General features: G+C 46.2%; 1 protein-coding gene across 1 annotated transcript in view; it reads left to right on the plus strand.

The window, feature by feature from the left end:
- CPPED1 (calcineurin like phosphoesterase domain containing 1) overlaps nucleotides 1-25,350 on the plus strand; it is an 813,834-nt gene that overhangs the window by 419,171 nt on the left and 369,313 nt on the right. The gene's annotated exons all lie outside the window — the stretch shown is intronic.

The raw sequence follows: 25,350 nt of genomic DNA on the forward strand, positions 1-25,350 counted from the left end.
TGCATTTTGGGGACTTTTTTATAGCCTGCACCTGGTTACCACCTGATTTCAATCCATGGTAAATACAGACTCTTAAATACCGAATTTCATGCAAATTCGGTATTTAAAAGGGGACCTACATCTCGAAATTAATTTTTACCATTTCTTATTTACCGAATCGGTAAATTTACGAATTCGGTAACTTTACCGAATCGGAAACTTTACCGATTCTGAAAATATACCGAATCGGTAAAGTTTCCGAATCGGTAACTTTACCGATTCTGTAAATTTACCGATTCGGCATATTTACCGATTCGGTAACGTTACCGATTCGGTAACGCTACCGATTCGGTAACTTTACCGATTCGGTATATTTACCGATTCAGCTACTTTTTGGTCCCCTACATCCCGAATGCCCAATACCGGTCGGTAATGGCCGAAATTACCGATTTTCGGCCGTTACCGACCGGTATTGGGCCACCTACATCTGGCCCTTAATTATTCTGAGGCACATTATATTGGACTCAGCCCTTCAGTCACAAAGATGCAACATATACATAGAAACTCGAAACAGATCCTTATCTGAGAACGCTCCAAACTAACTTTGAAGAACCTACATTGTCTGCCTGTGGTGGAGGCTTGACCTCATTTCGGAAATGAAAAATACCAGTGTAACTATTCCAGGCTGGTGAAACTCAATTTTTGTTTATCTAAAATAATGAAAACATCAACAAATGGGGAAAGAAGGGCACGGCAGACCTGTAAGTGACACATGAAACAGCTAAGTAGATAAAGGGTTGAGATTAATTGGTGCAATGGTAAAATGATTTATTCGTGAGCATGGCTAAAAGAAGTGGCTAAAGTACTATAAATCAAGTAGTGGTAGAGGTAAACGGATATAGATGTGGGATAGAAAAAAACAGGCTATAGGTAGGGGTATAAGTAGGGATGAGGCATTAGGATATGAAAGGAGTAGAAGGGCATAGATAGAGAGAAGAAAATAAGGGCATAGTAGAGGTCTAGGTAGAATGGTTTAAATAGTATTTGAGGTACAAGGGTATAGTTAGTGTTAGAGAACTATATGTAGGTAGCCGGTACTATATTGTAAACTGGCATCAAGATAAGGGGTTAAGTAAAGAAAAAAGTAAAGTTGAGTGAAAAAGGGAGAACAAGCTGGGCGTAGGAATGGGGTCAAGAAAGCAAAAAGAAAGAGTATTGATAAGATATAAACGAGTTTGTGGATTCCCACGTCTCTTAGGAACGTGTGATCTATGCTATCCTGAGATAAAGGAGACTGCAGAGATTTTTTGGGCATAACGTTCATTCACAAGAACAGATACAAAAATTGATTTGGATAGAAAAATTTTCAAGAACAGGTTTTCCTAAATAATGTTTTCAAAAGAATCATATGCAACCTGTGAACATGCACATCAAAATCAAGACTCCCTATGTGTACAACAATGCTCTGAACAATCTCGGCCCTTCTTCACTCCTAGGAGTCCTAACTATTACCTCCTAAGCCCATCATGGTCCTTGTCGTTACTTTGTTTAACTGGGTCTACTACCTCAGGCACCACTGCCGTGAAGTCCCTAAGGCCAGACTCCATTCAGGTCGGGGCCTCTGATAGATTAGGACTAAACCCGTTCTAAATGTTGTCATACCTTTTGTAAACAATAATACCATGAATAATGTCCGCCCTTATCACTCATTGAACTAAGAGGACAGTGTGTCAATGTGTTCTGATAATGACCCATATATAACTCCTGATGAGATAGCCAGTCTGGAATGAATGTACCTTTATCATTATGTCAAGGCCATTAAGAAACATCCCTAGGTAATTTTCTTGAAGATATGGCTAGGACCCTTTCTCTGGCGCTTATAATCTATACTCCACATTCCTAAAACTATGTTAGAGGTTTTCATCCCTGATTATTTTTTCCTATTTAAAGACAACAATTCGACCCCTTGGGTAGAGAGGTCTTTCATCTTAGATTATCATGCAATGGCAATCTTGGCTACTGTGGACAATTAGAAAATCTGATGCATCCTCCCTGAAGTTGATAAGAGACAAGTCCTCGAGGAGAGCAGCTACCACAGTGACTGTTCGCCTTTTCACAGTGGATCCATCTGTCATGAAGGTAGGCAGGGCGCTACTTTCCCCCGAAAAACTGTAGTTCTTAAGTTTTTCTACTATATGATCTCCTAAGTTAGCGCATAAAAGTAGGTTATGAAGTTTAGGCTTTAGAATGACATTTTAAACATGTTAGATAATTTTTTACTTGTTGTTTGCAACCATACATTTTGCTGTTTTTATGATATCCTACGTGATTATTTTGGATGTACAAAGAAGCAATTTTCATTCTGTTGTAATAAATACTTTTAGTACTGTGTGTATGTGAATCTGTGGAGAACGAAGTAGGTTTACTGTTACCACGATGCTCCTGATTCCCTTTCGGGAATTGTTAGTAACCCAAAAGCAAAAGATTTCACTTCATTTATGTATGCAGCGGCGTCTGGCACCGATCGAGGGTGGCGGGGGTGTGGGGGATGGACGAGGTTAAATAAAAAATTTAATTCAACTTACTTGCTTGCTGCGTCCTCCTTGGCGCACCTACTGGTCTCTCCTCTCCTCCTCCCGCCAGGAGGAACAGGAACCAGCTGGAAGCACCCAGGCTCCCCTGAGCCAATCACAACAATGCAATGCGGCATTATGAGTGGTCTGAGCGCTGTGACTCGGCTCTCAGATGGTGAATGGGGGCCCTGGCCATGTTCTCCACCCAGGTTGTAGAGGGCCGGCCAAACAGTTATGTGCACTTAGGAGTGGGGGCAAACCACTCCTCATCTGCCCTGTCAGCCCGCCTGCTTCGCCTCGCAAAGCTGCCGCGCATGAAAAAGGAAAAGTTATTATAATTTTATTTTTTTCTTAAACTGCTGAAAAAAAGACGTGGGGCGACGCTCCTCTGCCTTAGCGGAGGAGCCCCCACTCTATGTATGGAGTGGAGTTTTGTGTGACTACAATAACCTGTCTTTCACATTCAGCGCTTGTGTATTGAACTAAGTTCACTTAGGTCACCTCTGGGTGGTAAAGTAAACCTTGTAGAGCTATGCCATATCTGTAGCTTACACAACACCACGTTTCCTAGAGAATTCTCCCTCCTCGCCTCTGTCCTCCCCTAGAAGAACCTCCCAGCCTGTAAGAACCGGGGGTGCACAAGTTCAGAGGGACCTGAGGAAAAGATCAAACATTAGGGAGGAGATTGTTTTAGTGGTTGGGTTGACACTTGGTACTTGGGGGAGGTGAAGTCTCCACATTGACATAAGTAGTGGACGGTGATGGTAATCAAAGTAATAAAGATTACTGGTAAGTAATCAGTTCACTTTCCAGAAATACATAGTGCTTTTTTGACTTTTTGGTTTGTCTTTTGTCAATCTGCCTACTTACCCTTTTCCTCCTTACTCCCTTTCTTGACTCAGTTCTCCCTCTCGAATCCCTCATATATGTTGCACACTCTGAAGTGACACTTGTTTGTGTGCAACTTATTTTAATTGTTTAGGTAAATATTTGTTTCTATTTTATCCTCATATCCACTTGCTAAGAGTAAGATTCTGGTATTCCCATCCCTCTCCTGAACTACTAAACTACCAATATGTGGCATTGGTAATACAAGTGGGATTACCACTGATTACAATATTTTGGTGAATAATGTGGGAATGGGTGTATCTGTTCTGATTCCTGCATGTTTTTCTCAATGTTTTGGCTAGTGTCACTGAGACATTGCACCTCAGCAGGTGAAGTGATCAGGTAAAAAACTTCGACCTTGTAAAGTTCCCATGGAAATCCATCTAGATTAACTCGCCACTGATAATGAGGCATTTAGACTTTTAAATGTGCCTCGTGGCCTGCAAAGACTAGGCTTGACGCACATAACACTTTAGTAGTTGCCAACTGAGTTAAGTAGGGTTAAGTAGGCATCCCGCCTGAGTTGCAATTTGTAATGACTTGTATCAATGGTTTGTAACCAGAATTATTGGTACCTGTCCCTCATTCTAGGGGCACAGGCAACCTTTAAAAGAAAAATGTATCTTAGAATGCAAGCATAGGGATGTTGGGAGAGAGGGTGCAACCAAGACACTGACCCGACACTTGATATGTGTGAAAAAGGCAGCTTTATTGAAACAGGTGCACATTACAACAAATTAACCTGTCAACCGCCATACAAAACTGAAACCTTGCTATACATCTGTTAAACTACAACCTGCCCCTCCCCACCCCTACGATCCCCCCAACCTGCCCCACCCTGCAGTTAACACATTACAAACATTATAGTGTATTAAGTTGAAAATCACCAAATTCTATTAACCCTAAATTCTATGCCTGCAATTATGAACCTGTAAGTAACCAAACGTCCTAAACTGAACCTTGAACTACCTGCCTACCCTTTTCCTGCACATGGTTCCTAACTTCCAAAGTCAACCAAACTTCTGCCAACACCTGGCAAACTTAGCTAGTGGCACACAGCCTTTTCCTGCCTCCCCTTTGCTGCTAAAAGTCACCTCTTCTAACATCCACCGCTGTACATTCAGTGTTCTAGCCAACACCTCCCTGATCTCCAAAACAAGTAAAGATCTATGCCCATGCTGGTTAAGGAACCCTGTCGCCCCTAAAGAACTCCACCATGTCGAACCGAATATCAAAATCACAAATCCTGCCTCTGTGCCCTGCCCCTGATGCCGCACCGATGCGAAAGGAGTGTGTCCCATATTGCGCCCCCTCCATCCCCAGTCGCTGTAGAGCTTTCTGCCGAAGTGTTAACAGCTGATATGCTGTCACTCTACTCCCTAACCTGTGTCTGAACACGCTCCTTCAGATATCCTGCAAAAACCCGACCCTTGCGGTGCCCACCAAAGTGGGCAGGGGCCTGGTGCCTCCAGAGCCTGTCACACAACCCATCTACCTTGGCCCTGCTGGGCTGTCTTTGATCGACTCAGCCGTATTTGCAACCAACTGTTGCGCATGACCATGTCATCCCAAAACACTCCCCCAGCAATTCTGACACTCGAAATGTCTCGAAAAACATCCACACCATCAGAGTGGAAAAAAGACACATCTCTTCCTCATCCCTACACACCTCTGTGTAGGGATGAGGCCTTCGCTACTGTGCCTTTTTCCTGCGCCCAACCTTCGAAGATTCTACGACACAGCTGATGGAGCATGGCCCCATACCAATTTACCTATAAAGGAAATCCCAGCTAACAATAGTAACCATCGACAGACCTCTGTCAATGAGATCTAATATATATTGTATGACGTCCTCAGCCCGCAACCACCGTCCATCCCGCTGCTGTGCTCATGAATGCAAACATTCTCTCCAGGCCAGTAAGTACGTGACCCTTGTGGATTCCGCAAGTGACCCTACCACCAACTGTAACATCCTACGTTGTCTACGTACCACAGGTGTTGAGGCATGGGCGTCTGGGTCCTGTCAGCGACCTTGGCCAGTCCACAGAATCTCCCCCACTGTGAACCACACAAAGCATCCGTGATGTCATTTTCCACACCTGGTACATGCAAAGCTTTAAAAGCAATGTCATAATGCAGACAACCCAGCACAAATACTCTCATCAGTTTCAGCACTTTCTCATCCCTGGCTGGTTGGCGATTGACAATTTCAATGACATCCATGTTGTTCACCCGAAACAGTACTCTTTTGTGGGCTAATTCCTCGCCCCAGAGTGTTACCACTACCACTGGGGGTAAAGCTCTAAAAACGCAATGCTCCTGCCACTGTAGAGGCATTCGGCTGGCCAGGGTCTGGCGTACCACTTCCCTTGCCAATAAAGTCCAATGCCAAGGCTACCCGCTGCATCGTAAAACATTTGAACGTCCCACTCCATGTCTCAATCCCTTGCCAACGGAACCCCATTGAAAGATGCAAAAACACACCCCACATCCACAAGTCTTTCTTGTCCCTGGTTGATAGACGTACGTGATGGTGAGGTAACTGTTTTCCCGTCAAAGCGTCTCTCAGCCTCCTGCAAAACATCCTCCCCGCCCTGACTACTTTGAATGCGAAGTTAAGGTGCCCCAACAGAACCTGTACCTCCTTGACTTTGACTTTCTTGCCTGGCAGCGTGTCCCTCAACAATGCTAGCATCTTGACTTTCTTATCTTTAGGCAAGCATGCATCAATTTCACAGAACCAGTCTCAATTCCCAAGAATGGCTGTTTGTGCTTGGCCCAATTATCTTTTCCGGTTCCAGTGGCACCCCAAGATCTCCCATCAGCTCTTGGAAACTTTCCAGTGCTTCCTGGCAGCCCGCAGAGCTGGGTAGACCCACGAAGCAAAAAATCATCCCAAAAATGTGTGACTAACTGATGCCCTGTGCACCAAGACAAAAGCCACTGCAGAAACTTGCTGAAACATTTGAACAGTGCAAACAAAAAAGAACGACCCATTGGCAATGCTTTTTCCACGTACCACTTTCCTTCAGAGTGGATACCCAAGAGCTGAACATCATCTGGGTGGACTGGAAGCTGCCGGCCCGTGGTTTTTATGTTGCATTTTGCCATCTGTGCCCCTGCACCCGCCTTTTTTTGGGGAACTACCACAATCGTAGATATAATCAAATTCTCCATGGGCCAATTTTAGAAAGGGCCTGTCATCCTATCTTCCCCTCACCTCTTTGTCAAGATAGTCCTGTACTGCCTTGTCTGTGTTCTTTGGCTGAGCGCAAATTATCCGCCCTCCTCCTGACCTGTGGTCCTGTGTAACCAACCCAAAATCTCTCCTGAAACCCGCCCCGAAATACCCTTGCCTCTTCCTGATGTTTATAGCGCTCCAGCCAGAAATCCAGCCTATCCATCTTAACCAGAGTATGAGCCGATTGGCCCAACCCCCTGTGCCCGAGCACTGTTGCTGCTGTCCCCCTGAATATCATCCGGGCTGCTGCTAATGGCTTCCTCACTGGTGGTAACCACCCCGCCCCAAAACAGTTGACCAGGGGGTTCCGCCCCCTCATTTTGAACATTCATGGCGGAACTTCACAATACCTGCACACGCACAGCTCCTTATTAAAATCCCCAACAATTTCACCAGCTCCTGGCTGGCTCTTCGGCTCTTCCCTGCCCCCACCCTCCCCGAGTGGGATGCCCTTGAAAGGGCCAATAAACTATGGGCAAACCACTGGCCGTGAAAATTGTCTTACCCCCTTATGCTGCTCCATTGTGTGGTGCCACAGGTCGCTATCTAGTTCCCCCCATTTGGCTTCAGGTTCCCATGCCAAGCGCACCCTGAAGTCTTCATCATACTGGGCCATGCATATTCTACCCTGTGATTTGTGCCTTGCTGATGACATTCATAAATTTAAACAGCACCACGCAGCGCTCCGGGTATTTTTCGCGATGAGTGCTTGTGTAAATCAGAAATGCCGGAATCCAATTTTCAATTGTAAGGGGTGCTTTTGACCTCTTGGCCAACTCACATTCTTTTTCCTTGGACCCTTCTTTGGACCTAACCTCCCGATGTAACAGTTTAAGCATCTCTACGTATTACCCTTTCCAAATGCGCTCTTTGGTGGCCAGTAGAAGATGTGCCCCCAAATGTTTTGTCACCCCATGTAAGGTAGCTTCTTGAACTTCAATTCTTTACCCTCTGGGCCCTCTTTCTTATCCCCTTTATTTCCCCCTTCCACTGTATCTTACCCTTTGTTCGCACTGCCCTCTTATTTAGCACCTGTTATGTTATGTTATGTTATTTTAATTTATTCAGCGCACAGCTACTCGGAAGTGTCCCGGCGCTAACAGCAAAAAGAGGCAGGAGAAGCTCAGATACCAAATTAAAACAGAAAAGTTTTTAGGGCTTTCCTGAACAGAAAAGGGTCAGAAGTGGATCTCAGGGCCAATGGCAGCTCGTTCCAGGCCAGACAAGCCTTACGGACAAAAGAATTCCCGCCCAAACGCTGGCGCTTAAACTTCGGCGTCTGCATTAGCAGCAGAGAAGAAGAATGCAACTGTCTCACTGGGGTGTAAAAGGCGAGTCTCTTCTGCAAATACCTGGGACCAAGACCGTAAAGGGCCCGTTGCACGATAGAGATTATTTTAAATTTCAGGCGAGTTTCAACCGGAAGCCAATGCAATGCCCGTAGAAGAACCCGGGCACTGTGCCTGGAAGACAGCCCTCCTAGAAGTCTGGCGGCGGAATTTTGGACCACCTGCAATTTCTTCACAAGATAGCCTGGGCTGCCGACAAGGAGGGTGTTGGCATAATCCAAGCGAGAAAGAATCAATGCACGAACGACCGTCTCTCTCGCTGAATTCGGCAGGAAGGGCAGAAACTTTCTCAAACTTTTCAGCACACCAAAGCAGGTGCCGGCCAGTTTTTTTTACATGTGTTCCGAAATTCAAGTTCTCCTCAAACCAAACGCCAAGGTTCTTGGCCGCACCCTTATTCTCAGGTGGACAGGGAAAACCGGGTGGCCAAAATCTCTCTCTGAAGTCTGGAGCAAAAGAGCCAAACAGCAGGACTTCAGACTTTCCCTCATTACACTTGAGCTGCGCATTGGCCAGCCAGTGGAAGACCGAAGACAAACACTGATGGGGTCTCTTGACCGAGTCCTCCTCCTTGCTCCAGGTGAACAGCACCTGAGTGTCGTCAGCGTAGGCCATCACCTTAGCCCCCAGAGACTCCGCCAGAAAAATCAGTGGAGTCACGTAGATGTTAAATAACAGCGGGCTAAGTGATGACCCCTGGGGCACCCCAGTGGAGACCCTCATGGGCACAGAGGCACATGGAGGAAGCCAAACCTGTTGCGATCTTCCCTCCAAGAAAGAGTAGATCCAATGTAAAGCCAACCCCGAAATTCCTATCTCCAAAAGGCATGAGGCACCGGGTCAAACGCCGCCGAGAGATCAAGCATGACCAATGCTGCTCTCACGCCGGCGTCAAGACACTCCCGAATCGATTCAGTAACCTCGAGCAGAGCGGACTCCGTGCTATGCGAGGCACAGAAGCCAGACTGTGCTGGATGAAACAAGCCAGCCCCCTCAACAAAGTTGGTAAGTTGGAATGCGACCACCTTCTCACAGACTTTAGCCAGACTCGGCAAAAGTGAGATGGGACGATAGTTTTCTGGGGCCAATGGATCGAGCAATGGTTTTTTAAGCAAGGGAAGAATCAAAGCATGTTTCCAAACTGTCGGCACACACGCTTCCCTCAGAGATTTGTTGACCAAAACAATTCACCTCCGAATTGATGGTATCCACCACATCCGATAGTAGACGGGCCACACAAGGGTCCTTGGGTGAGCCAGACTTAAGGGCTTTAAGGATTCGGAGAGAACAGGCAAGGTCAATAGGACAGAATTCAGGGAAAAGGGAGACCGAATCAGCACTAGGCTGAAGCAGCCCCCTGCCTCACTGGTGCCTACTCCCACATCTGACACATATTTCCCTTTCTGTAGCCTTCCCCTGCACCCTGCAACTCCCCTGCGCCCACGCCAATGGATACCATTACAGGCTCCCCTTCATGCCCCTGGCCTTACCTGGCTCCAAGGAGGGTGCCCGTAAAGATGCAGCCCACCTCACCAGGGGCCCCTTCACTTCCCGCGCTCTTCCTGGCCTTGCTGCATGCCACGACTTATTTCTGGCCTCTCCGCTCGCCCCTGTAACACACTAGGCAATACATTAAAATTCCCGCTCCTTGTCCCCTTTCTCCTCATCCTCCTGTAGCTCGCCTTCTTCGAGGCTTTCCTGGTCAAAATCCAACACCTCATCTCTATGTGAAAACTCCTGCTGGCATTCCAGGCCCTAATACACCTTTATCTGTGGGAACCCTTGTGGCCATCCCACCCATAACCCCTCGCTGGATATCCGGGGGGGCTGGCTGAGCCCTTCTGTGTCTCTCCGGCACGCTTACATGCCGTCGGCACTTCACCTTCTCTCCAGGAGTCGTGCAAGACCTGCCAGACATTTGGGCCAGCAAGAAAGTTCAGGGCCTACTTTTGCTGGCCGCAACGGGCTTTCTCATCCCATGCCGTTCTAGGCCTAGCCCTCGCTTCGCCGAGGTGCAAGTGAGCTGCTCCCAGCTCTGCCGAGTCAGCTGGACCGCGCCAAATGTCACCCTACATGACAAACGGCTGAACTGGTGTGCTGGTTCCCTGCCACAGACCTACCCGCTCTGCTCTCCTCTTCCTACATTGCCCCCCTACCCCTGCTTACCTCTCTCCACTTCCACGCCTTCCATCACCTGCTCACTTTCCTCTTCCCCTCCCTCTTCTTCCCCACTCAATTCCAACAATGCAATAAACGTAGACGCAGGCCCTTAAACTAACCCTGCCTCCTCGCTTACTTGCTTACCAGGGCCTCTACTACCCCCCTAAACCTCCCTCCTGCACTGGAGCTCCCCTGTGCCATTGGAGGGACCCTCCTTTTGCTAGATATGCATCTAGTTGTGCAACCGTATCTCCCCACGAACCTCTTCTCCCCAGGATTCAAATATATCCCATCCCTCCCATACTTTAGGGTCCCAGGCCGAATCCTGCTCCTCAGGCACTTCTTCCTCTTATCCTTCACCCCACTCCTGCTCTTCCATCCTTCCACCCATTTTCCCTACCTGTTCTGCCCTTATCCCTGGGCCACTCTCTTCTTCTGTCCTGAGCTCTCACCCACACTCTTCCTTTATTCCTAACTCTTTGCCAGTGGTGCTGTTCGCCTCATGAGGCAGCCCGCACCAAGCCCGTTTGTTGCTTGTGTCACCTCCCTCTCCTACCCTTTACTTTCGCCATCCGACCTAGCGAGCTCCTCGCTCGAGGCTGTTCGCTGGGCTTGGCCCCACCAATGTCCTAAGCCTTGTTAGCTCTGCGGCATGACCAACGTCACACTGGATGCCTCCTGCTTCCCTAGCGCGGCCCTGCCCAAACGCATACCACATCCTGGGGCTACGCTTCCTGCTCTCCCGGCCTCGCAAGTATGCACGGCCTCCTCACTCGCCATCGAGGCCCCGACTCCGTCCCCGCCTCCAGATATAAAGCCGGAGCCGCAGAACTCAATCCAGTCCCTGCCCGCTGCATGCCCCGAGGGGCCGCTCTCCTCTCATACGAGCAGCCCCTCTCACTTACCTTGCCGTCCTGGACCCCACACGAAGCCCTCATCTTTCTCGGCAGGGAGCACGCCACAATGGCAGTGGCCACCCCGCCGATACCAGTCGCGCAAGTTGTGCCACCCCTGCGGCTTCGGGAACCACGAGATCCATCCGGCCTGCTTCCTTCAGCACGCGCATCGCCTTACGGACTCTCGCATCTTCCATGGTCAGGTAAAGCCAAATTTAGCTCCCTCAAAATCACCACACTACAAAGCTCACTAATCTATGTTAACCAGTCCTGCTGCTCTATACCAACGTTACACCTGCAATATTATCTAGCGTTCAACATTTCTCTACCACTACTCCCTACCACCAGCAACAGGTTTACCAAACTAAAAGGGTGGCAGGGCGCTCAAAACCCCTGAGCTGAATAAACGGTGGGCTATTTTTATGCTACGCTGATGTAGATCAAATAAACACAAAATGGCAGTCCCAGGGACTACACCACCCTCCCAATCTACCGGGGGATTAGGGGGCAAACCTCCCTTCAGTTGGCTTTCCCCCAACCCCCTATAAGACTGCTGTCCCTTGCATGCCACTTTCTCAGTGGTCATAACTAATTGCAAGGAGTTGCAAATTTCAAACCTAAGCAAAGTGTACTTTGTGATGTGACATTAGAAATAACTAAGTTGCATTCCAAAATGACTGGCAGGTATCAAAAGCTTAGTGTGCTGTTTGCACCCTGTAATGCTACGTGCCTGCACCTTTATCAAGTCCTGATTTGTATTTGCTGAACTCTGTTTCCCTAGCCTTTCTAAACCACTCACAATGTGCCAGCATGTTATTCTGTGAATAGTTTTTTCTGTCTACATACACTTTACCAAACCAAGCATAGTGGCCTTAAATTATTATTTTTAGTATCACCAAAGTGTATCAGTTGAACCTTTTGCAATTATATTGGTGTAATTCAAGGATTGATAGTCACAACAGTCTTGATAATCAGGCCAAACGGTCATTTTTTTAAATAAATTTGGTAATACTTGAAACTAATGCCAATTCCCTGAAAACAGAAAGAGCATGATTATTTGACATTTATTTTGTTTTGTTCCAATCTGATTACGTGTAATACGCTGTGATTTGTACAATGCTATTTCATAATCCTTTTATATTTACTGTTCCTTGTATGATTACTGTTTTCCTTAACAATGCAAAATTGCTTTGGGTTTTGTTTTTCATGACAGGAGAACAATGTGACCTTGTGGCTGCAAACCCACGTTAGCTTCCAGTGTAATATGGTGTCGCTTTCAGATACTAAACGGAATGACTCTAGTCTGATAATGTGCTTAATCAAAAAGCAATGGAAGTAGATTAATCCTGATCCGCCTGCAATGTGATAACGGATCAGCGAGCAAGCGATGTTCATGCTTGCTCAGTTTTAGATCAATTATTTTGTATGCAGATATTCATTAGGTAGAGATAAAAAGTAATGGAACTTAATGAGCTATATTTTGTTTTTTTCACTTGTCGTAAACTCTAACCTATAAGTTTTGGTTTAGATTCCACGCCAAGTCTTTGTTCTAGATACAGTATGTTAAGGTAATAAAAATTGGTGTACCGGCTAGTAAAGCCATTTACATGGATATTTAGTCCTCTCCTTGGTCACTTAAACTCATATTATAATGGAAGCTTTCCCTCCACCTTATTAAAAAGGAAGGATAATCACACCGAGAATATTTAATATTGGTATCATCTGTTGAAGTACGGCTATGGAAAAGCTGTTCTATATTTTCCCAAACAGAGATTAATTTTAGGCATTTTTTCTGAACATTGCAGCACATGGTTAGTTGAAATTTAGAATTATAGGGTCTGATGCACCAAGATGGGGGTCGCAAAGCAGTCAGTGGTTTTTTTTGCACACTGACTGCACAGAGACCCCATCGTCATTGTGTGAAATGAAAACCTAGATTTTACAACTGAGTACATTTTATAATATTGCATGAATTGGTTCAAATCTCTAGGTCTCTCTGGGGATTGGATTATTATTTGGGGTGTGTGACTACCTACCTCAAGGAATAATCACAACCCTTGTCAGGCCTCAACCTCAAAGTTACTAAATTAACCTCAGCTCAATCCCCTGGTACATATCGCACAGTAGAGACCAGTTTAACTTAGGGCAATGTGTAAGGTATTTATACTGTACTAAAACAGTAGTGAAGTTGAAATGCAAAACAATAAAAATCCCAAACCGAATAAAAAAAATAGAGTGAAATTTAATAAACAGAAGTAATCATTTGAAATTTTAAGTAGGAATAGCGTCATGAAGCACAAAGTGCCAATGACAGTCTCTTGTCTCATTAGACCAGGAACTATGTGCAAATTGACACTGACCGCTATGGAACACATGTCGAATACACAATCCATTATTTAACCCTCTGGCTTTAGTCCTTAAAGTCTCAACCCACTAAAGGAGTGTAGACCAAGCACCTAGGCACACATAAGAGGTAAATCTGTATGATATAAACACATGTATAAGTACAACAATAAGGTATTCTACACACGGAAGGAACGGTCCTCAAATGCTGTTAGTATAAAGGTCAGTCTTTTAATTCCTTGCAAGATTTAATGAACGGCGAACAAACCACCCAACACATGTTTCGTCGCGTTAAGGAGAATTGCTCCGCGACTTCTTCAGGGCTGGGAATAGATACAAGGAATACAGGTGATGCAAACACAGTGGCATTACATTAAAAAGGGCTCTTAATTGAACCTATTCAACGTAAGTTCGGTGACTTATGGACACCTGAAAACCCACACCACCACGTGGTGGAGAAAAGAAAATCGCATGTGTAGGACATAGGTTACCCAGATGGTGACGACAAGTGTCAAAACAGGAGGGGGGGTATGTGTGCTCAATCAAGGTAAGCCTTCATCCATGAGAAGTGAGCGGGTCTGGGTCATGCGTTAGTGAAGGTTTAGAACGTGCAGAACATCAAACACAAAACAAATATTTATTTCTCTTTAAACGCTAAACTAGAAAGATTAAACAACCAAGGGAATTCGAAATGGTGGGACGTCACCACCCAGAAACAGTACCTGAGATTAAAACGTATCCCTAGAGGGCGTAGAGCGCAAATATTTCCCACATATGATGACTTAGATTTAGACTTGTTGGAGAAATGGGAAGAGGCGCTTACTTGTAATTCCAACACCTTTATAGATATTTTGATACAGAGTGCAGAGCGTTGGGCACCAAATTTCAATCTGAGATTGCATCCTTAGAACAGGAAATAAAAGATCTCAATTTACCAGAAGCAACAGTCAAAAATGATGCCATTCTGGAAGATATTCGAGTTAAGCACCAGAATGAAATTAAAAACAGAAAAGCAAGACAGCTTATAAGGAATGAGGGAGATTACAAAGAGGGTAGGGTGTTTACCTACGCTAGAAAATATGACTCACTAGTTGGTTAAACACTGCAAGTGGATCAAACAAATAAAACAGGTACAGGACAGAGTTCTATCTCCTCCAGCTTAACCTCCCTAAGTGCTAGCAGCATCAGTGAGAGTGAAGCAGAGAACTCAGAGAGCACTGGTCCAAACAAATCCTCTTTTTTAAGGGAGGTGCAAAGAATCAGGAGAGGCAACAGAACACCCACACTACAAGAAAGATTAGATCCAAAACCCAAACGACACAGAGGATTACAAAAGAAGGAGCGGGACACAGAGGATTACAAAAGATCGGGGGCAGCAAAGAACAAGTAGAAGACAGAGACAAGGAGGTTCAGGTGATCATCCTCTCCTCCAAACCACTTACTCCTGATATGATTTCTCTCTTAAGCAAGGGACTCAGTTTCAATCCTCATGCCTCAGGTGATATCTGTAGACTTAAGGTGGATCTATTCAGATTTGTGAGAGGTCATAAGATAAAGAAATATTTTCCATGTAATCAATCTATGAATAAAGATGTCAGAAACATTCCTACTGAATTTGGGTTTGATGTACTAACTATCAATGATATTCAGGCAACACAACCGCTTCTTTCACTCACAGATTATGAAAAATCACCCTATGATATGGATCTACTACTGGAAGAACTCAACATCGAATCAGATTTTAGCATAGTCAGTGGTCTTAAATCAAAATCTAAGTGGATACCCACTTTCCCCGGGGGCAATGCAATTATTAATTTTCATAAACGTGTTTTGGAAGATATCGACAAATTGGACAATAATCGAATCAAAGCCACTTTCAGATACAAGGATTATCTAACACAAGGGGAGCGTATAGCACTAAGAATTCTGAGTAACAATCCTGAGATCTTAATTAGAGAGGCCGACAAGGGTGGGAATATTGTGGTCATGAACCAGTGTGACTACAACAATGAGATTCTGACCCAACTCGGTGACCAGACTTACTATGAACGTCTAATTTATAATCCAATAGGACCATTAACTATTGAAATAAACAAGAAACTGGACATATGGTATAAAGCTTGATTGCTTAATGAAGATGAATTTCTTTATCTAAAAATTTTCAGACCCACCTACCCATGGCTGTAAACACTTCCTAAAGACCACAAACACCTCCCATTTCCTTCAGGCAGACCCATAGTCTCTGGGATGGGGGGGGTCCAACAGAGAGAATTGCGGAGTACATTGATTTATTTCTTTGTCCTTTGGTACGCATCAACCCTCTTACATACAAGATACAAAACATATCCTCAGTCTGTTGGTGGATCTGCAATGGCAACCGGGCACCATTTTGGCCACCTTAGACGTAGTATCATTATACACCAGCATTAGACCTAACTTAGGAATGCACGCCATCACACGACTCCTGCACAATAGACCAGCCACCCAATACCAACATACAAACATGCTGATTTCCATGATGGAGATGGTTCTACAGAACAACTTCTTCATGTTCGACAAACACTGGTACAGACAAACGAGGGGCGTGGCCATGGGTTAAAAGTTTTCCCCTTCTTTTGCGAATCTATTCATGGGCACTCTAGAGGCGAACTTGATCTGGGGAGAGAAAGGGGCTCAATGGATCGATTCCATAATTTTTTGGGGTCGATACATCGACGATTTCCTCCTGTTATGGTCAGGGACACAAGACCAGCTGGAAGGATTCACCTATCTTAACGCCAATACATGGGAAATGCAATTCACCATGGAATCTTACACCACAAGAATTGAGTTTTTGGACTTAGACCTATACGTTAAATACTACCAACTTCATAGCAAGCTTTTCAGGAAACAAACCGCATGTAATGCAGTTCTGCTTGCGGGGAGTTCACACCCTGCACATCAGATCCATTCAATACCATATGGTGAATTCTTGAGGGCGAGGAGGAAGTGTAGTGAAGATACAGAGTTTTGAACAAGCGTCACAAACATGAAGCAGAGATTCTTGAGGAGGGGTTACTCACCGAGAACTCTTAGAAAGGCTGAGAACAGACTGGCTAAGGTACGAAGGGAGGACACACTGATCACACTGAATCAGAAACAACACCAGAGGCAACCAGCTAGAATGACAATAGAGTTTAATGATTTACAACATCAGTTAAGAAAGAGCTTCGCGAAACATTGGGGCATTTTACAATCCGACAAAGCCATCAAAGAATACATCACTGATTATCCACAAATCACTTTCAGGAAGGAAAAGACCTTAAAGAGTAGACTAAATCCCACCGTACCATGTACAATTACAGCAACTACCTGGCTAAGGCCACACACTCTGGGGTTCTATAAATGTGGCTTTTGTAGTATGTGCAGGTGGGCTAAACACGGTAACACGCAATTCACAGATTTTGCCGGCAGGAAATATGGCATCAGGAGCAACATCAACTGCACCACCAGATTTGTCACCTATATTATAGAGTGCCTGTGTGGAAAAATCTATGTTGGTAGCACTATCCGACCGCTCAAGGAAAGAATAATGGAATACGTCAGAGCCATACATAAACGGGACCCGAAATACCCAGTAGCACTACATGCTGCCACTTGTCCTTCACAGGGGGCAGAGAAAAATGTATTGTTTTTTGGCATTGACGTAACACAGCCTAACCTACAGGGTGGAAATAGGGGAATTATGCTTAGAAGAACTGAGGCTATGTGGATCATGTGTTTACGTACAGTGGAACATGGCTTCAATTGTGATCATGAGATGCAGTATGTTTTGGGTAATTGATGTCATTTCAACTTGTGTCTCTAACCTGAGCTCAACTGTATAACACCCATAACATTCTCTTTTTTCAACAGCTCACACTGACACACAACTTCATTAACTCCAATAGAGTTTGCTCTGTACATCCCAATGAAAATGTGAATTTCTCTACAGGGTTTATGTGTGGAGAAGACCTCTGTCTGTCTCTTTAAGCCCCGTCCGTTTCGGATTGATGGGCGTGTTTTTACATGTTCTTTCTCTCCGTGATGTCATCGGACCAAAACACGCCCCCGGTCTGAAAAGGACGGGGCTTAGAGATGGCGAGCGCTTGTTTTAGGACTTGTGCCCTGGGTGCGGTAACACAGAGGTCATGCCCGTTCTCCTCCTCATTAAAAGCAAATTCGCTTTTATCTGAAAAGATTTTGACCTAGTGCCGCACGCGCATAATGATCCATTAGGTCACTCGACTGCAGTGGCAGCGAGGGTTGGAGGATACATGGCGACGTTTCATTTTCAGATGAACAGCCTGTTGCGGCTGGAAGAAACCCCCGTCGGCAGTGGTAAATGGAGCTTTGTGCTCACTTCATCACCTGCCCGTGCACATGAGTGGATTTATAACCCATCGTCCCATGTTCCCCCTCCCCCCCCTTTATTGCCCTGTAGACCTGTTATCGGCTGCGGGCGACTGATTCCGGGTCGGGAAGGAAGGGGAGGGAAAGGGGTGTTGGATGGGGTTCGGTGCGGTGGAGGAAGGCACAGGCGCACACATGCGGGACCCGAGGGGGGCCCTGGCGGCTCCCCCTCGGTACGTTTGATCACAGCGCTGTGTGAAGTTGAGAGGCGGCATGCGAGGGGTCACTGGGGGGGGTAGTACAGGGGGGCAGGGGCCGTCACCGTACCTGCGGAGCACCGGGGCGCCTGCTGCTTCTTCCGCAGCATCCTGGAGAGTTTCCTCAGCACCTCTTCGATCCCTGGTCTTTTCATGCAGGAAGGCGGGGCGTTAGAAATACAACAAAGGGGGTACTTGGAGTCTCCCGGGCTCAGCGGGTGAGGTCCTGGACGCGGCAGTGCCCCCGGGGGGCTCAGTGGCCGGCCGCCGCTGCGCCTCCGAGGCTTCGAGGCTGTGCTGGGCATGGGCGGGCGCCTCTCATCGTAAGCTCCCGCTGCTGCTGCACCCTCCGGATGCCACATGCCGCTGGCAGGGGAACAGAGGCGAAGGGTGTCAGCGACAGTCCGGATCCATGCCCCTTCTCTTCAAACCCCTTGTGCTCCTCTTCCTCCCCCTTGATCCCTCGCCCCTGACTGCTGACGAGGTGCTTCACTCACAACGTCTCTCCCGGAGATCGAAAGAGTCCTCCAAATGCTGCAACTTTCCACCTCAGTGTTGCACTAACTGTCATAAAGAATTAAGTGCCAATGCTGAATATCTGCAAACAAGGGCTCAAATTAAGCACTGTAGGTCAGCACCTTAAACTATGAAGTATCTCAGAAGCAGCAAAGGCAGCCAGGCAGGCAGGCGCGTGCTGTGCGCGCTCTCAGTGGGATTTGGAGAGTGGTAACTGCTGCTTAGGAGGCAGGCCTCGGGTGAACATGGATGACAGCAATCGGGGTTCTGCAGCAGATCTTCACGTCCACGTTATTGTAAAATGCATGAGAAGCTGCCGTCGGTTCCTCGTCGACAAACCTGCGACACCTAGCGTGAGGGTAAACTTGGTGGGGCGGACTTAAACTAGGCATCCCGTGTTAGGTGTGAGTACTCACCCAGTCCTTTTTTGTGGTTTTTTTTACATTCTGTAAAACCTATGGGCGTTATTCAGGAATGCACAACTGGCAAAAAAAACGGCAGGCCCACGCAGCCTGCACTTAAGGACACGTACCGGGATTAGCGTGTCCCCGAAGGACATGCTGCTCGCCTACGGGATGTCTGAGAGCTGCCTGTCTCTGAAGAGCCCGCTCCCGCTTTATGCTTGTCTCAGGAGGGCACTCCGAAGCCGCGACTCCTCACAAGTGTGAGATGAGGAACCGACGGACACCCCCTCCCGAGAGGTGTCACTGCGCCTGCCCCGGGGGTGTCTCACTGCCCTTGGGAACATCTCCGCGCGGGAGCCCGGATCGGGGCTGCCATCTGCCGCCGGATAGTTGGCGCACTCTCGTGCCCAAGGTCCGTTGCCTTCTGCCCTCTCCTAGTGGTGCTGTCTACTGTGGATGTCGGAAGAACCGCTGCATTGTGTGAGGAGAATGGGGAAGGGTGTCCAGAGAGTGAGGTAAGTCGGGGCTCGGCAGGAACGCTCTTAATTTGTAAAGTTTTCTGCAGAATACCTGGCTCGCTGAATACCAAAGCGGTTGGTCTTGATTTCTTCTCGTGCCCTTTTCTTCCATCGAATTCCTCTTCATGTCTCTATCTCTCTCCAGCATGTTATTTTTTTTTCATTCGTTTGTGTGGCTCTGTCTGTGTGTGTGTGTGTGGCTCTGTCTATGTGTGTGTGTGTGGCTCTGTGAGTGTGTGGCTCTGTGTGTGTGTGTGGCTCTGTCTGTGTGTGTGTGTGTGTGTGTGGCTCTGTCTGTGTGTGTGTGTGTGTGTGTGTGTGTGTGGCTCTGTGTGTCTGTGTGTCTGTGTGTGTCTGTGGCTCTGTCTGTGTGTGTGTGTGGCTGTGTGTGTGTGTGTGTGGCTGTGTGTGTGTGTGTGGCTCTTTCTGTGTGTGTGTGTATGTGTGTGTGTGTGGGTCTGTGTGTGTGGCTCTGTGTGTGTGTGTGTGTGTGGCTCTGTGTGTGTGTGTGGCTCTGTCTGTGTGTGTGTGGCTCTGTCTGTGTGTGTGTGAGGCTCTCTCTGTGTGTGTGCAGCTCTCTGTGTGTGTGTGTGGCTCTGTCTCTGTGTGTGTGGCTCTGTGTGTGGGTGCGTGTGGCTCTGTGTGTGTGTGTGGCTCTGTCTGTGTGTGTGTGGCTCTGTCTGTGTGTGTGTGAGGCTCTCTCTGTGTGTGTGCAGCTCTCTGTGTGTGTGTGTGGCTCTGTCTCTGTGTGTGTGGCTCTGTGTGTGGGTGCGTGTGGCTCTGTGGGTGCGTGTGGCTCTGTGTGTCTGTGTGTGGGTGGAAATGCAATAGGTCTCGCATTTGCAAGAGATTAAGCTATTGGCATTGTAAATGACAATGCCATTTATTTATATGTTTTAAAAGCAAAAATAATGTCATGAGCAAGGCCAATAGCTCTAACTTTAACAAAGACGAGACCATTGCATTGTAAATGCTTGTTTAATGTAATGTGACTGTGTTTGCATCACCTGTATTCCTTGTATCTATTCCCAGCCCTGAAGAAGTCGCTGAGCAATTCCCCTTAACGCGACGAAACACGTGTCGGCTGGTTTGTTCGCCGTTCATTGAATCTTGCAAGGAATTAAAAGACTGAACTTTATACTAACAGCATTTGAGGACCGTTCCTTCCGTCTTGTGGTTAGGCAATCTCTACTTTACCGTACTCTCATGAGCTTCCGCTAGCTCCCGGACACCTCTTCAAAGTTAGCTGTGCGCTGTATAAATGCCATGGATTTAACATCGGGGTACTAGCAGATTGTGTTATGTTTTTTAGTCCTCAGGATCAGTTTGTAGAATGGTAAGCCCACCTCTAAATCGAACCAATGTCTGAAAAGCCGTGACGGCACAGAGCATTGACCAGATTAAGTGAGGGGATAAGAAGAGCAGGGAAGGAAAGGAAGGGGACAGCAGGGAGGGATATCTGAAAGACAGGAACAAAAACACAAGCATAAGACCAGAGTTCTTGAACCGTGATGAACACACTGTAGCACAAGTGACTATAACTATCTATACCTGTAAAGGAATACAAAATGCCTTGTGGATGTGTAGAGGCGACGTAGGGGTTGAGATGATGTAACTAAGTAAAGGCATAAAAATAAGACAGCAATGATATACCTAACAAGGGTGAGCAGCGTTCATATGCAATACATAGTACACAAGATACTGTAACATACCCTAGTAATGAATCCAATAAACATCACAGGGGAAGAGTGTAGCCACACCTCCTGAACCCCTGTTAATAGAAGATTCAATTACAGTTACTACTTCATTCAAATGAAATGTTCTCCACACAATTCTGTATGATCCACAAAGTTCCACTGTACTCATGAGAGTTCACAATACCAGCTAATACCTCTTAACTGGCCTTTCAGTAATTTATCCAACCAAAGGAAAGTAACACAAATAGCCTGAGATGCTATCGAAAGTCTGATAACACCTAGTAACCACCACCGTTGGCCGATATGCCAACCGAATCAAATCACCAGAGTATCCCAAACAAACAAGAAAGGGCTTGGAAACACGAGCAAAAGTCACCACTGGTATTCCAAGTCAAAACGGACTATGAAGCTGAACACAGCGAAACGCTTTAAGTCAATCGCGGTGCAAGCACCCTTACCGCACTGGAACCTGGACTAGAGCAAGGCACGAGCAGAATGACCGGAATTCCCGACACCCATCCTCCGGCCGCCATTCTCTTTATAGCAGTCCTCGCGAGAATGCTTCGCGTCGCGAAGGATCATGGGAGTAGTAGTTCTTTCCCAGAGCATGCCGGGTAATGTAGTTCGCGTAGCCGCGATTGTGACAGATTGCTATGACTGTAGAGGCAAAAGAGAGGCATGCATTCTCAACCTCTGAGTGCCACTTCCAGTTTTAGGTGATGCTGTTTGGTTTAAGAGTGCCCCTACCACCTTTTAGAGGTTGGTAAATGGTCCTGACAGGGAAGGATGCATTCTGTATCGCCTATCTGGACAACATAGCTGTCTACAGTTCCAGCTGGGAGAAACACCTGTACCACCTTCAGGAGGTGCTTCAGGCCCTGCTGCAGGCCTGACTATCAAGGCCTGTAAGTGCCAAATAAGGCAGGGTTAAGTGATTTATTGGGGCCACATGGTGGGTGGGGCAATGTGCAGCCCCTCCAGGCCAAGATTAAGACTAACCTTGCCTTTCAACCACCTAAAACACAGAGTGAGGAAAGGGCCATCCTGGACCTCACTGTACCCTTGAAAAAGCTGACCGCAAAGAAGAAGCCCAGCAGGTGATCTGGACAGAGGCCTGCCAGGAAGCCTTTGATACCTTCAAGGGGGGCATGTGTACAGCTCCTATACTCAAGGCTCCTTACTACTCTAAGGAGTTCGTAGTGCAGACAGAATGCTTCAGAGCAACGCATGAGGCGGTCTTAGCACAGTTAAATGAGGAGGGCCTAGACCAAACAGTAGCCTTTATTACCAGGAGGTTACCTCCATGGGAACAGAGATGGAGTGCAATTGAAAGGCAGGCCTTTGCTGAGGTGTGGACACTGAAGAAGCTAAGACCATACCTGCTTGAGAATCACTTCTGGGTTAAGATAGACCACAGACCGCTCTGATGGTTCATGAAGATGAGGGTGAAAAGCCCAACTGTTGAGGTGGTCCATCTCCCTACAGGGAATGGACTTCTGGTGGTACACCATGCTGGCCCAGATCAGGCCAATGTTGATGTCAATCCAGTATCTTCCATCTTAATTTCGAGAACTCCCAAGGGGTTGGGTAATTTTCCCACTTTCAGCTGGAGGGGACACGTTTTAGACCTGTCAGCCTTAGGGTAGTCTTCCCCCAACTTTTTGCCTTCCTCTTCCATTTTTTCTGATCTTGCTTTCACTGGCATTAGGACTCTGTGCACTTTACGACTCCAATACCAGATCTAAAGTGCATGTGCACACTGATTAAAACATGGTAATATTGGCTTAACCCCAATTGGCATAATTTAACAAAGGCGGATGTTCACAAAGAATCTTAATATAATACAGGAATGTTGCCCGGGTATTCTGGTTGCATAAAGAGAAAATGAGTCCAATCCCAAAGTGAATTCATAATAAGTATGTAGAAATCTCACAGTAAACCCTTGAGTCAACTTTGAAAGGTTATCCAAGTGTAGGAATCCCAAATGAGGGAAACACAAATCCGATCCCAGCTCACATTCGGTATATAACGAAAATCACAATAACAGCATGGTGACCAACAGCAAAACAGTTTGCAACTGTTTTACACAATTAGCAACAGGGATTGATGTGCTGAACCTTGGTCAGCCGTTGTGTGCTTTTTTCCGAGACTCAAAATTCCAATATGTCATCACAGTAATTAAAGCATTTGTGACAGATTGAATTATTTGGCATATAACATCCTGAATTAGTTATACAGCTGATGACACTCCAAAACTCAATCTTTTGTCTCTGAACAAACGTACGTGAGTTGGAAAAGTAGTGATGTACCTACCTACAGTTCTTATTCAACTCAAGTTGATGGTATCCCTTGTTTGGGTCAAGACAGGAGACGGCATTGGCACCACTCAGTTGCTATGTCTGGACCAGGATGTCTTTCTCTCTCAATTGGTTTATTGGCCTTGCACATATCAAAACAGATGCACACTGCATCTCTACTGTCCTTTTTTGGCACCAACACTATGGGCGAAAACCATGGTATAGGACCAGTGGAGTACTCAATGATGTCATGCTTCAACAGCGTTTTCTATTCCTAGTTCTTTCTCAACAGCTTCTTGTAGGTTAAAAGCGACTTTGTCGTGTTGGACAACAGGGTGAATGCCCTCATTAATGTGAAGTCGCACTGTCATTGTCTTAAGCTTTCATAGACCATGAAACAAAGACGGAAATTGATTCAAAATTTCAGAAGGAATATGGAGGTTGTTATTGAGAGATATCAGTTCTATGTCAGCAGCAGTGGCAAATCTGAGTGGGCATGCACTGGAATTGGCCCTTGCGCAGATAATGCTTTCGATCACATTGTTGCTGTGAATGACTCTTGACTCTCCAGTGGTTTAGAAACAGCCCAGTTGTATATCTGCATGTTTGATAGGTTGAGGCGTGGCACAGGAGACAGACTATTGGACATCTTGACTGGTATGATGTTAATAGACACACCATTGTCTATAATAAATGTTATGGGGCAGCCGTTGACACTTATTGCAATCTTAGGGCAGTGTCCAAATGAATTTGGTTGTTTAGTTTAGTGGTTTGCCTTCGTCTTTTGTTCTTCCGTGCAGCAGCCAAACCTACATGTGCCTGTCGTACCTTGGTCGATACTATCATCGCACATCCATCTTCTTAACTGGTGCTTGATAATGACGTTGAAGAGCCTTTGTAGGATAAACATGATGTTGATTACCTTTGTCTGGTTTCTACTTGTCGTAACTAATGTTGCTTTTTGGCCTTGTGGGCGTGGCTAGAACGGTTCTGGAACCTTCTGGCACCTTCTGGCATCCATTTTCTCTTCTCACTGTGACATATTTGGTTTCTCCTTTGCTTTGCAAACCCTTATGAAGTGGTATTCTTTCCCGCAGCCTTTGTGTGTCGGTCCCATGACTGGACATTTGCCTTCATGGGGAAATGAAAACCCACATTGGAAACACAACTTTTTCTTCTTTGGAGACATTGATGTCCGTGTATCTATCTTGTGCTTGCTTTTCATGACCAACGCTGATTCATTTTTCATTGTTCCAGTTTCCATATTAGCAGCTTATCGACCTTCTCTTTCATCAGCCCTTGCAGCCATTAGTACTTTCTCTAAACTGAGCGTCTCTCTCAACATGCGTCTTCTGAAGGAGTATAAAAGACTGCCATCTTCATAATTGAACTCACTAAATTTACAGCGTTTGATAAGCTCATCGAGTCTTTCAACAAACTCATCCATTGTTTCAGCAGCTTGCTGTCTCACTTGATTGAAAATGTACCTTTCATAGTCGACTTTCGGCATCGGATTGAACTTAGTTCCCAACACTACTTCAATCTGACGTTATGATATTGTATCAATCTGCGATATTTTCTGCAGCACTTCCTTTACTGCATCACCGGCAAGGTTCTATAAATACTTAATGATTTTCTTATCATCTACTTCTTTTTGGGAATCTATGAAGTAATCAAACCTCATGATCCATGCAGTCCACTTGACGCTAATATTCTGCTTCATGGCGGTGGAGGTTTTAGAAACACAGCTGCATCATACTGGGTGCACTTTTCTACTACCGTTGTGAGCATATGCTATTTAGACGACTGCTGCTTTTCACCTGGACCTGCAACTTCTACAAGCATTGGCAGTGTGCTCGCT

The sequence above is a fragment of the Lissotriton helveticus genome, chromosome 10 (assembly GCF_964261635.1).
Source record: "Lissotriton helveticus chromosome 10, aLisHel1.1, whole genome shotgun sequence".
Taxonomy (NCBI): domain Eukaryota; kingdom Metazoa; phylum Chordata; class Amphibia; order Caudata; family Salamandridae; genus Lissotriton; species Lissotriton helveticus.